General features: G+C 38.7%; 1 long non-coding RNA gene across 1 annotated transcript in view; it reads right to left on the reverse strand.

The window, feature by feature from the left end:
• Positions 1-298: 298 nt before the first annotated feature.
• Positions 299-13,824, reverse strand: part of LOC122227751 — a 64,245-nt gene continuing 50,719 nt past the window's right edge. Inside the window, exon 3 of the long non-coding RNA XR_006206211.1 lies at positions 299-393. This is a non-coding gene — a long non-coding RNA (uncharacterized LOC122227751). The remainder of the gene's footprint in view (positions 394-13,824) is intronic.

Raw genomic sequence — 13,824 nt, forward strand, 5'->3', positions numbered from 1 at the left:
AATTCAAAGAAGGAAGATCCTGGTAGTGAGAAATCTGCCTTGAAAAGTGACAACTGAAGCCAGGCCTTAAAGATGAGTGTTTGTTGAATGAGCAAACTAAAATTTTGAGTCGGTTAACGTTTTGAATAGATTTTCTTTAAAATCATAAGCAACTTACTGAATCTCTACTCTTATTTAGTGACTTCTCCATTGAAAGTGCATTTTCCAATAATCCTTTGTTCATCTCATACTGCCCCTTGCATTCTTCTCCTTTCAGGCTTTAATACATCAAAAATCCATAGAGAACAAGTCAGTTTATTAGCCTCTATTAACCACCAACCCAAGAAGTTAAATGGGCACTTTGTTGATGTCCTCAACTTTATCTTCTTGAGATCCCAACAGGTTTTGTGTCATCTGAAAAAGGAGAGGTTCCTTGTAAGGTTACGAGTTCAAGGAGCAGAAAGACCATTTTAGTTGCATCAGTAATCCAGTCAACAGCACCTATTAGGTTTGTCTGCTAAATCGTCCTTTCGTATTTTAACCACAAAAATGAATTCATTCTCATTTCCTCCTGTTGCTGGTAGTTAAAGGTTGCAATATGCAAAAGCCTATATGCCGTAGACCCCCTCAAATCAGTAAGTACTCAAAATTGTGTGCAAAATATGAATAAAATATTGATTTCATTAAAAATGTTAAGGACTACTTAATTCAAAAACATTTTATATGTTTGCATATTTATTTCTGAATTTGCATATTTGTTTGCATATAACTTGTAAAGATGAATGTTAATTATACTTTAAAATCATTTATAAATTGTAACTAAGAATGTTGTATGAATTTTTAAAACTGCCAAATTCTCAAGTACCACTAATTATAAAGTGTCATGTAAAGTACACTGGAGCAGACCTCATATTGAAAAAATATTGAGATCTTGACAAATAGAAAAGCAGAATTATTAACTGTGCTTGCTGATTAAATGATACCTGAGGCAAGCGAAACTTAAGTGACACTCTGTGCTTTTCCAAAGCATCCATTTACCTTCACTGAATTATGATGAGAAACTCATGTTCCTACCCAGACAAATATTTTACCTAACGCCACCATATCATCCCACATTTAAATGTGAGCTTCTGAGAACTATTCCATAGTCTAGCTGCACATTTCTAAAAAACGACAAAGAAAGGAAATAAATAAGGATCACAATAAGCAGTAAGGCTACTTTGGCAGTACTCTGTGTCAAATGAGGTGAGCTGAGAAGATCTGACTGTGCACTAATTGGATTTGTAAAATGTTTCAGAGCCATTTAAAAAACACTTACACAAGGTCAGATCTGAACTGGTTTCCAAAAAGAACCACAGAGAAGAATGAAATGTCCAAGTAATTACACTGGACATGTAGACCTCACACTCTCTCTATTAAATTGGGCATGAAATTGGACCTTTTAAGAGTACAGTAGGTTTTGCACGATTTTCTACATTTTCGATAAAATGTTTAATTATCCTAAGCACAGATATGCCATAGATAGCAGCGGCTGCTCATGTATTGTTTCTCCTAAATTAGCAACTACTGTGAGTCAATTTCTTTTGAAAAAGTTTGAAAGAGTCGCAGCATATTGAAAACGGACGAGTCGACTTCAGCTTATTACGTCACCTATAGTCTTGCCAACAGAAAGAGACATTGCTACCAGTTCGTCCTCCTCCACCGCCACCATGCCCCTGTCTCTATTAGTTTAGGGTTGATTTCTAAACGTCTTAATACAGAAAATAATTATGCTAAATTATTCCATGTTGTTATATTATCAGTGTCCTATCTGAATCCATACTAATATAATTAGAGATAAAGTCGACATTGAAATAACAAGTAGCTCTTAAAGTTCCATGCATCTTAAGTAGCATTTACTGTGCTTGCAGAACAGAACTTAAATCTCGAAAATAATTTGATATTAAAAGACAAAAGTAAACAAATTAGATTGTAAGTTTGTTTTTTCCCCCGGGTATTAATCAGCCCTAGTAAACCTTGTATTGTACTCTTCAAATCTGTGTTAATCAGAATTTAGGTTTTGAAACGCAAAAGGAAAAAAATTGTCTCCCTCTGGTGGGGAATATAATAAGTTTTTCTTTATTTCCTTTTTTTTGTTGTTGTTCATTTTTTCCCCTACAGTCAATGTCAGATAAGTTTCCCGATGCTCTAAAAGAGTACTCTTGAAAAACAAGATTTTATCATCTTTTGAACATGGCCAACACTCAGAAAATCCATATTCAAAGATGATCTTTACTTCTTTCACTTTTTCTCTGAAGAAAATAAAAGGATAAAAGAAGAAAATATAAAACCAGCAGCAAGAAGCAGGAAATCTTCATATTTATATGAAATATCCAGCTCCTGATTGGATTGGGTTGCAAAATATCACTTTAGAACCTGTAGTTTTGAATTAATGCTACCGAATAAGTAGTTTCAGAAAAGGAAAAATCATAGAAAGCCCCCTTCCCCCTCCACCAGATCATCTGCCAAGAGTTCACTGGCCTTTTTCCTCTCTCTGTGACCCTGAAACACTTTCTCATTACATCACCTGTGATTTTGTTCATATGTTAGTCTCTTCAGTAAGACTATGGGTCCCTCAGGGTAGCACTACACTTCATGTATCTCCAGGTCACCAGTGTTCAGCTTGGTATTTTGCACCAAGTACAATTTACCACTGTACCAGGCAGCGTCCAAAGCTTTGGGCATAAACCATGGGCAAGATCTACCTGGTCCCTGCTTTGATGAAATTACAATATAATGGAAAATAATGTATTGATCTAAAGTACACTTTACTATAGAAGCTATATATTAAATAGTAGTCACCAGCCACAAAAGCCTACTTAATTTCTGTTGTAGCTGAAATGAATTAAAATTCCCCTTTAAGTAGATTCATGCCTAAAAGTTCTATAGGGTTATTCTCATTATAATGTGTAGAAAGATTTTTGAGGGGCACCTGAGTGGTTCAGTCAGTAAGCATTCAACTTCAGCTCAGGCCATGATCTTACGGTTCATGGGTTGGAGCCCCATGTCAGGCTCTTTGCTGACAGCTGGGAGCCTGGAGCCTGTTTCAGATTCTGTATCTCCCTCTCTTTCTCTCCCTCCCACAATCACACTCTGTCTCTCTGTCTCTCTCAAAATTAAATAAACATTGAAAGAAAGAAAGAAAGAAAGAAAGAAAGAAAGAAAGAAAGAAAGAAAAGAGAGAGAAAGAATTTGAGCTAGAAGTTTTGTACACCTGGATCTATTCATTCAACAAACATTTATCAAGTACCTTCTATGTGTCAGACACTGTGCCGAGCCATGGAAACACATTCTGATCAAGAAGGCCAGATTATAAAGAAATTAAACAAACAAACAATAAGTTGAAGGTAGCTTGTCATTTGTGCTATGAGGGGAAAAAATAAGCCAACAGAGGAGGGGTATAGTAATCAGGGCTCAAGCAGGAAATCAATTTTATACTCAATGGGGAAACTGAAGAGAGTTTAATAAAGGTACTGTTTAAATGGTGTGGGGAGTATAAGATAAGCCAATAAGGAACAGTGAAGTACCTTGGGACTAATAAAAAGTGGGAGCCAATACTAAGGCTAGGCCTGAATGGACAAAAGAAAGGAGCAGTTACCAGAACCCAGAGAGAAAGCTATAACTGAAGGAGGGTCTCCCAATAGGAACTGTGGCTTTTAGTAGTGAACACAGCCACCAATGGCTTATAGTCATATTGCCAGGCCACCATGATAATAAATGCACTGACCTCAAGTTCCTCCTGCCTACCAACACCGTGCCAAGTCTCCCATTGGCCAAACCCAACCCAGAAGTCAGGGGGCAATGGAACCTACTGATATTGTCCTTAAAGGTCAACTCACTGGAGCAGGTGCAAAGATGCTCTAGAAGGGCAAATGGAAAATATGTTTATAGGGAGTCATTAGGTTTATCGAACATTAGAAGAGGTGACATTGGAGCTAAAACCTGGATACATTGTGGGGGGGTTGTTTTTTTTTTTTTTTTAATGAAGACCACTGCCAAGTAGAGGTTTTGAGGCAAGAAAAATCTTGATGATCTAACTCGAACTAACTGGATATGTGACCTTGTACCAGTCACTTAGTATTTAGGACTATATCTGTAAGGTGGACAGGATGGACTATGATAATCTCTAAACTTCCTTTCCACTTGAACCATTTGGGATTCTCTGATTTTCATGATTCTGCTTCCTCTTATTATCTCTCCCATGATGTTTCAATAGCATGAGCATAAATTGAAAGTTTATAAATTAGGACCTACTCAGATTTTCTAAGAGTTGACAGTCCCAGAGGTGAGGGAAAAGAGAAACTTAGGAATTGCCTGTACTGGTTTTACTCATAGAGTTTGGAGTAAAATCTCTGGCCCATGTATGAAAGCTGATTAGGAGACCTGGCTCATGTCACAGCCAAATCTGACACCACTTCATAGAAAATATTTTAATTAAAATTATCCTGAGTACATGTTTTATTCCCTTTGAAGAATTCAATAAAGAGTATTTCCATTTTTAGTCAAAAGCCTTTATAAATCATATTTTAAAATTAGTGAAGGAAAATTCAAATGACATGGATCTTTTTCTTACAACTAACATACGTCAAGGTTTTATTGTGACAGTCACAAATGAGGTGCACTACATTAAATTATTATTCCCATCTCAACTGAATCCTTGGATGGGAATAAGATCATACGTGGGCTGATCCGTATGACTAGATCACATGACTGCATCACATTAATTAGCATAATATTTATGTACCAACTGACTGAAAACTGAAAGCTTCTTTCTTTTTATTTTTTCTTATTTTCAGGGAACCTAAACCTGGAGTTCTATGTAACATGTCAGAATTCAGTAGTAGAAAGGTAGACATTTGTCATCCCAACTTTACTCATTCATTCCCTTATTCATTCAGTCAGTATTGACTTACTAAATGCCATGCACCAATGTCTATGTGTTTAATAGTAAAGAAGGGCCAGGACCAGTCTTCATGGAGTCAAGTCATCTAGTAGGAACTGCCACCACCAGGTGTCACTAACTCCACCCCTCACCATTCACAGCATTGGTGAGTATGGAAATGTCTTTCTAACACTGAAAAGCTTCATATTCACTTACATCTATTCAAAAATAGGTATATTTTATATGTTAGGTGAAAAAATATATACTGACACAAGTTGCTATGAATGTAGCAATTCTTTCAATAAACTTGTATTCATCCATTGAAATAGTTTCTACATATATTTGAAGGGAAGTACTGCATCCATTTGGGAGACATACCAGTTTGCCCATCAACAAAATAGCACGTGCACATGGAATTGTGGTCCTCTTGCCATACAGCTTAACAGTCTGTAGTGAAATCTACAGACTTCACGGACAAATATTCTCTGCTAAAGCCCGTGATGAACTCAAGCTGCACTGTGGTCTCCACAGTTCTGATGCACTTGCTGTATAATGCCCAAAGATTAGTACCATATGCACATAGTGTTACTCTGTGTGTCACTTTCTAGCGAGGCTACTTTCTTGTCCCAAACATCTCACAGATAGTTTGTATGAAAACAGTCTCAGATGTTTTAGTTACAGCCTCTTCCATGTCCCACCACCTTCTGACTCAGGCACAACTGGATGGGAGCACAAGGAAGTCTGGAATCATCAAGGAAACCCATCCTCCTACCACAAAGGTGATATGTTTTGGACAAAGTATGTGTTTCTGATTATCTGTTTTCCCAACCTTATCCCTGCCACCCAAAGAGACTTCTCCATCCCTCAGGTGAGTGGACTACCAACAAGTCCACTTTGCTAGTATGGCAGATATGCTCAGAGATGTCCAAATCCCAAAGGAAAACACAGCTTGATCTGCCATCAGGATACTCCACGTTGCTAGACAGTAGGTAACAAGTACCAAAGAGATATATGACCAATGTGCTGGCAGAAAAAGAGAGAAGGTAGTACTAACTGTGATGGGGGAAGAGTTTCCAGAAAGTGAATTTGATTTGGACCCGAAAGAGTAAGTATACCTTCAACTCTCACTGGAAAGAGAAAAAGGATCATCCAGGCTGGGAGAAAAGGAGAAGAGATCTGGAATACAGCAAGTGGCCTAAGGACTAGTGTTTTTTTAGTATGCAACAATTATTGATTTAAGCAGGTTGTAAAGTCTGTGTTGACCATTGCTTGTAGAAAAAGAGGGCATACCAGTTGGGGAAAACAGCATCCCCAATAAAGCAGATGGAAGAAAAAAGAGAAAAAAAGGCATGATGAGGACTGAACCTCAGGCAGAAGTGATCTTTTCCTCATTCAGACCCTTTGGTGTGTTTCATTCTGCTCAAATGATATTTATCACAGACTACTTTGCCATCAGTCTTTTATGTTCTTGTCTCTTCTCTTCTGTTAGACTGTAATTAAATTCACACAGGAGCAGCAACACGACAGAGCAGAAATAGCAAAGGATTTGTAACCAAACAGGTATGTTCAAAACTTAGCACTTACGTGTATGTGACTTCAGACAAGTCTCACAGCCTCTCTTAGCATTACGGATAGCAATACCTATATCTAAGGGTTGTTTTAAAGATTGAATAGGGGCGCCTGGGTGGCTCAGTCGGTTAAGCGTCCAACTTCAGCTCAGGTCACGATCTCGTGGTCCGTGAGTTCGAGCCCCGCGTCGGGCTCTGGGCTGATGGCTCAGAGCCTGGAGCCTGCTTCCGGTTCTGTGTCTCCCTCTCTCTCTGCCCCTCCCCCGTTCATGCTCTGTCTCTCTGTCTCAAAAATAAATAAACGTTAAAAAAAATTAAAAAAAAAAATAAAATAAAGATTGAATGAACAATGAAGCAATGAAGCATGTGAAGGTCTTACACACATTAGACACATAAGAAATAAGGTTCTTGTCCAATCTCACTTCCATGTTATGTCCTTAATGCTAACCTTCATTTCTTTCTTTCACATAGTTGGTGTTCATTAAGGGCTGAGTACAAAGCAGTTGCACTGCATTCCAGATCACCCCAGATTATACTGCTTTGAATAATCTGGTTTGGTTTACAGTCTTCATAAAATTTATCCGAAACTCATTTCCCAATCACCTTCAATGTCTGGCACTGCTAAGGTCTAGGACCATAACTGTATGTGTATTATGGGCCCTGCTCTCAAGGAGTTCAAGATTAGTGTGTTGTTTCCTTTGACGGCTCATCCCTATAGCAGTACCTTTAAGGAAATAAGCCAAGGGTACACTAAATGAAGCCATTAAACCTGAGTAATCCAAGAATATATTTTTAGAGCCAAGTAACTCTTTCATGAGAATGTTTTGTTAATGTCATGAGGGCTTTAGACAAAAATAATACCACAGTTAAAATTAAGACTCTTAACAGAAAAAAAACTCTGAGGAAAAAAGGTTTTATTCTATGCTCATCAAATCATGTTTGATCTTATTAGTGAATCGGTCCTTTAAGTATGATATTGATGAACAGATTTAAAACTGGTTCCAGGGCATACCAAAATTTCTGGTTACATACTTTTGTATAATAGCAGTTAATAAATGGCAACTCCAGGCTGTGATCCAAGACAAGTTAACTTTATTTAAGGTAGCACCAGGCCAACCAGAAGCTTAAAGGAAAGAGGCCCAGTGACACACAGCATAGTCAGTGGCCACAGTTATCTCTCAGGGACAGAATTTTCCACTATCCTAGAGAAAGCAGTACTAAGTGAGTTATAATTATGGATAAAAACTACAACCTAAAGGTGCAGAATAGCAGGAAAAGATATAAAAACTCCAGCATGCCTTAGATAATCAAGACTAAGAGACTGTTCCATCAGAACTGAACTAGAGGGGCTCAAAGAGAAATTGTAAATGAAATCAGGGGGAAATACTCTCCCTTACACTGTCACTAAGTCCCAGTCTCTCTCCTTGGCTTCACTCTCCAAGATCCCAAACCATTCTTTTATCTTTCTCTATATCTACATGGAAAGAGTATTTCCAGAATCCCTCTTATTGGCCAGGTACCATGCAAAATGTTTCACACAAAGTGTATATTTCACTCTATAGTTACTCTAGGAATTAAATGCTGTTGTTAGCTCCATTTTACAGATGAGGAAATCAAGACCTAGGAAAAGTCTTCAGGTTCACACACAACTCAGTGTAATAGCTGGGACATGAACTCATGTCTATCGGATGACAGAGTCTGTGCTTCTCAGATTATTCAAGTTAACCCCCCTCAAACAGGTTCTTAAATTTTAGAAATTCATTAAGTGTTTCTTCAACTTTCATTCATTAGATGCTCTTGAAAATGAAAATTCCTTTTAGACCCGAGGGAATGCATCTCTGATGGTAAGATTTCCACTCAGGTCCAGTGATAACCAGAGGCCAGAGAGGCAAGGTGTACAATAGAAAACCAGCCTAGGTGAACACAAATCATACTCCATAGGTGGCTAATAGGCCAAGTCATAGGGCTACATGTGAGTAAGAAAGAAAATGTTTATGAACTTGCAACAGAGCCTCAAGGTGGTATGGTTGAAGGAGAATGATAAGGTCAGAAAAAACTGTCTTAACTTCAAGAAAGGGAAATAAGATGGGGATACACTTTTGAATGGGATGAGAACTGGTTGTAGTGGTGACAGGTTTTCCTCCTCCCTAAAATATAGTCCCACGACTATACTATTCATGAGTATAAATGTTGTCTAGGTTATTCCCAGTTTAAGAAAAAAAGCAATTGACCATATCCTTTTCACCATTTTAATGTTGAGCTATTATAATCTCACATTCCAGTGGCCTTCTAACTGCATGGTTATAGTCTCCTTACACTTACTCTGAAATTGTTTTTCCATTGTTATCTTACATTATAGTCGCATCGTAATGTCATGTTTAAAGGTTCCCCATACACTTGTAATGAAATCGTTTTGCAGTTCAGAATGGCATCATATTGGCACTTTAAGCAGGGTATCCATCACCCTGTATTGATAGTTTTCACAACAAAACACCCTATTTTAGTGACTGTGAAAGTAAATAGCTGTTGCCAGTGATCTGTTCTTCCATTTCAAACTTAAATGGTCTCATCTGTTTTATTTTACCTTGCAATTTTCACACCCACTGTGGTATGGGCCAAATTTATACTGTTTGCTTTCAAATGAGGACTGTCATTCCATCGGCTCATAAATGTGTGTATGACGAGCCACTTATCTGTTTTGGTTTGGCCTTTGTGCTGTAGATAATTCCTCACAGTCTGATAATCAATATAGTTTGGCCACCCCATCTGCAAGGCTAATGCAGATAAGTCTTCCGCTAATTGAAATCTACAGGGAAATTATTTGGCGAATGTTTTCGAATCAAACTAACTGAACATCCAAAAGTTAAGTAGGTAATTACTTCATTCCACAATAACACCAAAAAAAGAACTCTATTTCCAAACAGCCACACACGAAAAATGTGAGTAGTGTTTTAAGGCAAAGGCTCAAGGACAGAAAATTTGAGAAGAACACATGCGGTATCGTTATAATTATTACCAAGAATCGGGCATCTTTATGTAATTTTTTTAAAGTGCCATCATCACCTGTGGGTGGTTAAACTTTGAGAGGTTAACAATTTGATTTAAATCTCCACTTCAGAAATTAAATGTTACCCAACCCAAGTCTAATCCAAACTAACTCTCACTTGGAAGTCGGCCAGGGCGGGCGCAAGTCTCCTGACAATAGGCTTCACTTTTGAGATCTTTCTATTCCCTGCTGTTAAAAGAGCCATTACTGCCTCCTACACAACTCTTCCACAGCTGTTTTCACGTTTCTTCACGTGTCCAGCCAGAAGTCGGAAGAGCAAAAAGAGAATAAAAGCGATACATGTTGACAAGAAAAGATTTCTGCCAGCATTTTCATACTCAAAAGAAATTTGGCATTCAGTTGGAACTGGGAGCAAAGCTTCAGATAAGCCTTTATTTTATACAAAACTGCTTCTCAAGTCTTTAGGAGTTAGCACAGATAATGAGGATGACGCAGCCAGCAGATCAGTGGGGCCCAAGTGTTAAACACTGTAAATCCACTTGTTTCAGGCATTTGTGCCTGAGCTAATGCTTGAATACATTTTCTGTCAGGAAGGAAGCAGAGACAGCCACAGCCATGATTTTGGTTCTTGGATGATCCAAGGTGCCCAAGAAGTGACAGTAGATTCTTTAACATATCTCCCCCCAAATGTGAATTTGCTTTATGTAAAAAAAACAAATATATGTGCTCTCGTTCCAAGAGAATGTGGCTTAAGTTGGAAAACCAAACCAAATAGGAGATAGGGTTAAGGATCACTCCACAGTGTCCAGACCAAATGCCACCATCTCAGTATGAAGCCCTCCTGATTCTCATTTCGATGCATTCAGAATGAACCCAAAGAGGACCATGCATATTCGAATGACCACACATGAAAAACTTGAATGCAGTTTTAAGATATAAACTTAATTATAGGCAGCTGAGCACTGCCTGAGAAAAGCTCCTATAACCTTGCAGAAGGGCATCACTACACGTATTCACGGTCTCTGAATTTCTCTGCCTTCAGGCTCTGATAAGCATTTTATCACCTTATAATCAGCTCCTTCTCTTCCCCCTGAATGTAACTGCGAATTCCAGACCTTCTCCAGTCTCCCTAGAGGCTCAGCCCTGTACCTCTCACTCACAGCAGTCCACATTGCCTCCCTCCTCATTGGGAAAATGGAATCCACAGGCATGAGCTCACCCTCTGGCTTTCCACGCCACTATGGCCACCACAGCCAAGTGTGTCAGTGGCCACACACATTGACACTTTACCTCAGTCTCAGAGAATGAGATGACTTTACCTTTAAGACTCATCTCTCTTCTTTGAGACCTCATTTAATGAGTGAAACGCTCACTTATATCTCGAATTAAGCTCCTCTCTCTCCTCTTTTGCCTATAAACTCCCATTATTTGAAAAAGAAAATCTACCTCAATTCTATATCTCTCTCATCACCATATCTCCCTCAGCTACGGCCCAGCCTCTCTCCCCTCCCCACCGTATTTCCAGCTGAACTTGTCAAAACAGCAGTATCCATTCATTTCTGGTCAGGGCTCCATTGCAATGTCTTCTAAACCCTCCTTCCCACCAGAACTTCCCTCATTTCAGTAGTCTTCTTTCTGTATTTCATTGCCACAGCAAATTATGTTGATCATTACTTCCTTCTTAATGGAACTCTATCCTCTCTTGACAGCAATTCCACCATCCTCTCCTGACTTTCTTCATTCCACTCTGACTATCCCTTCTCTCCTTTTGATGTGGGCTCCCCTTCCTCTGCCTACCCTTTCCATGGTGTTTCTTCACCTTCTGAATGCTATTCCTCCCCTGCCCTTCCATAACCTCTTCCATCCTTGTGACTCCAACTACCTCATAAAAGGGATGTGTTCTCTGTCCCCAGCACTGACTTCTCCCCTGGTTTCATATTATACATATAACTACCTCTTAAACAACCCTACCTGGATGTCCTGTAGACATCATAAACAGCAAGTCCAAAATAGTGTGTACCATCTTCTCTCAAATCCATCTCTTCCTCCTGTATTCTCTTTCTACATTGGTATCACCCCAATCCCTGGAGACACCCAAACTAGAAATTTAGGAACCACCCTTGACTGACCCCTTCATTCTCTACATTAACCAAGTATTTCTGACCTAATTAAAATTCTGTTGAATACCATATCCTCCTCTCCATTCCTACTGCCGCTTCCTTTAAAGCCCTGGTAATCAGAAGCTCATCCACTTAATACTTCCCCCACCTGTCTCCCGTTAGTTAGCCTTGTCACCTTCAAACGATCTTCCACAGAACAACCTTTTTTCTCTGCCTAAAGAAAATCTAATCATATCATTTCCCTTCTTAGAAATTCTTAAATGACTCCCTCAGCCATAAGATGTTTTGCAAGCTCCTTCACATTTCCTACTTTGTCTTAAAGAGCTTGCCCCTGCTGACCTCCCCAGCTTCATCTCTCACTTCTCCCTGACTCACATTTTATGGCCCAGGAACACCAAACCTTTCACAGTTTCTTCAAATACTGCACTGCTTCACACATCCATGGCTTTACTTGCACTCTAGGGAAAATCCCTAGGGTCCTTTCTCTAAGTTGACTTTGATCTATAGATCAAGCAACGTATTTATTGAGCTTTTTGGAAGATACACTCAAATTACCTCAGTGAAAGGGCCTTTATTGTAACATAACTGGAGAAGTAAGCGACCAGAAACCCTCTAAAGGCAGCATAGAACCAGGTTTGTGGGAGAACTGAAATATCCTTCCAAGTACAGCCACAACTCGAGTAGGATTACTCCTAGAAAACTCCACTATCCTCACAGTTTCTCCTCCAGAAGATGCGTCTGTTGCTTATGGCTCAATTGTTCCACCATTTCAGTGACCCAGTTTTTTGCTTCAGTGCTTCTGCCGTGACTGATTTGTTTACTATCACTATATTATGGCTTCTCTCCACTCTTCTTTTTAGCCCATAGGGGCTTACTGCCTTCTCATCTGTACGTCTTTCTGCTTTTACCACTCTCCTGCCTTACCATTTTCTATATGATTAGGATGTAAACTTCTCATAGAGAGGCTCAGATTGGTTGGCCAGATGCCATCTGTATAGGTACCATAGATACTTCTTTGGGCAGCACTGTACCCCCTTGCCTATTTTATAGGTGTAAAGTGTCTTTTCCCGGGTGTGAGAGTCACATAGAGAAATTATGAAGATTTCTGAAGAAGTTACCACCAAGAAGATTGTAGATATAAGTGTACCCTGAGACCTCTCAGAAGGAGATAATATGATTGGCAGGAACTCTCTTTTTAAATCCTTACAATTACACCATCACAATAATTCCACTTGTTAAGCAACTACTATGTGACAAATACTTTACAGACATTATTTTTCATTCTTACCAAAAGGCTGGAAGACAGCTGCTGTTAACACTTTGTTGAGTATCAACAGGTATAGTGAGCATGCTCAAGACTACACAAATGACCTAATAAATGATAACATAATTCAAATCCCAAAATGCCCCGCTCCAAGGGGAATGCTATTTCCTCTGAACATGACTATATCTAGACTACATTCCTCAAGACTCATGTCTTTAATTTATTACACTCCACTCTATAATACTAACCACTTTAAGGCTTTTCTTATTCCTCAGCCATGTCTTTGTACAAGAATGAAGTTGCATCTTTTGACGCATAACTCAGTCTTACTATCTAATACATATGAGAATTTCTTTTCCAAATTTCTGTCTATATCACGCTCAGTCAAAAACTGATCAAAGTTTAAAATTGACAGTACGATGTCCTCATTAGTCCAGTTCTTCTCTCATTGAGAAGAGGCCTTCAGTATAGAAATAGCCAGCAGCATTTTTTCCTTAGAATGTGGCTATACATTAAATATACAAATATGCTGACATCTAAGTCATTTTAAAAAGAGAGAAATGAATGTGGAGTTTTAACTTCTGTTGGTTCAGTAAGAAGGATGGAAGAGTTCATACTTTTAATAAATGTATATAAAATAGACATGCGCATAGACAGTAGCAAAAATTTATATGATGGTGGGAATACAAATATTCCCTCTTTTTTTTCCATGTGGAGTTTTTAAAACTGAAAAACTAAAGACCATGAACAACTACACACACCCCAGCTCAGCCCATTTCAAAAACCACTCAGAGGAGCTGAGCTGAGAGGAATCCATCCTGAGATCAAGGCGTTATACAACTAAATGTGATTTCCAACATTTTATTTCCACCTTTCTTTTCAAACTGCACTTACTCCCACAACTGCTCTCTTCTATTAAAGGTAAGGACAATAACATTTCTTCTTTTAAAGCAGCAATGATATTA

Source organism: Panthera leo, chromosome C1, assembly GCF_018350215.1.
Source record: "Panthera leo isolate Ple1 chromosome C1, P.leo_Ple1_pat1.1, whole genome shotgun sequence".
Classification (NCBI taxonomy): domain Eukaryota; kingdom Metazoa; phylum Chordata; class Mammalia; order Carnivora; family Felidae; genus Panthera; species Panthera leo.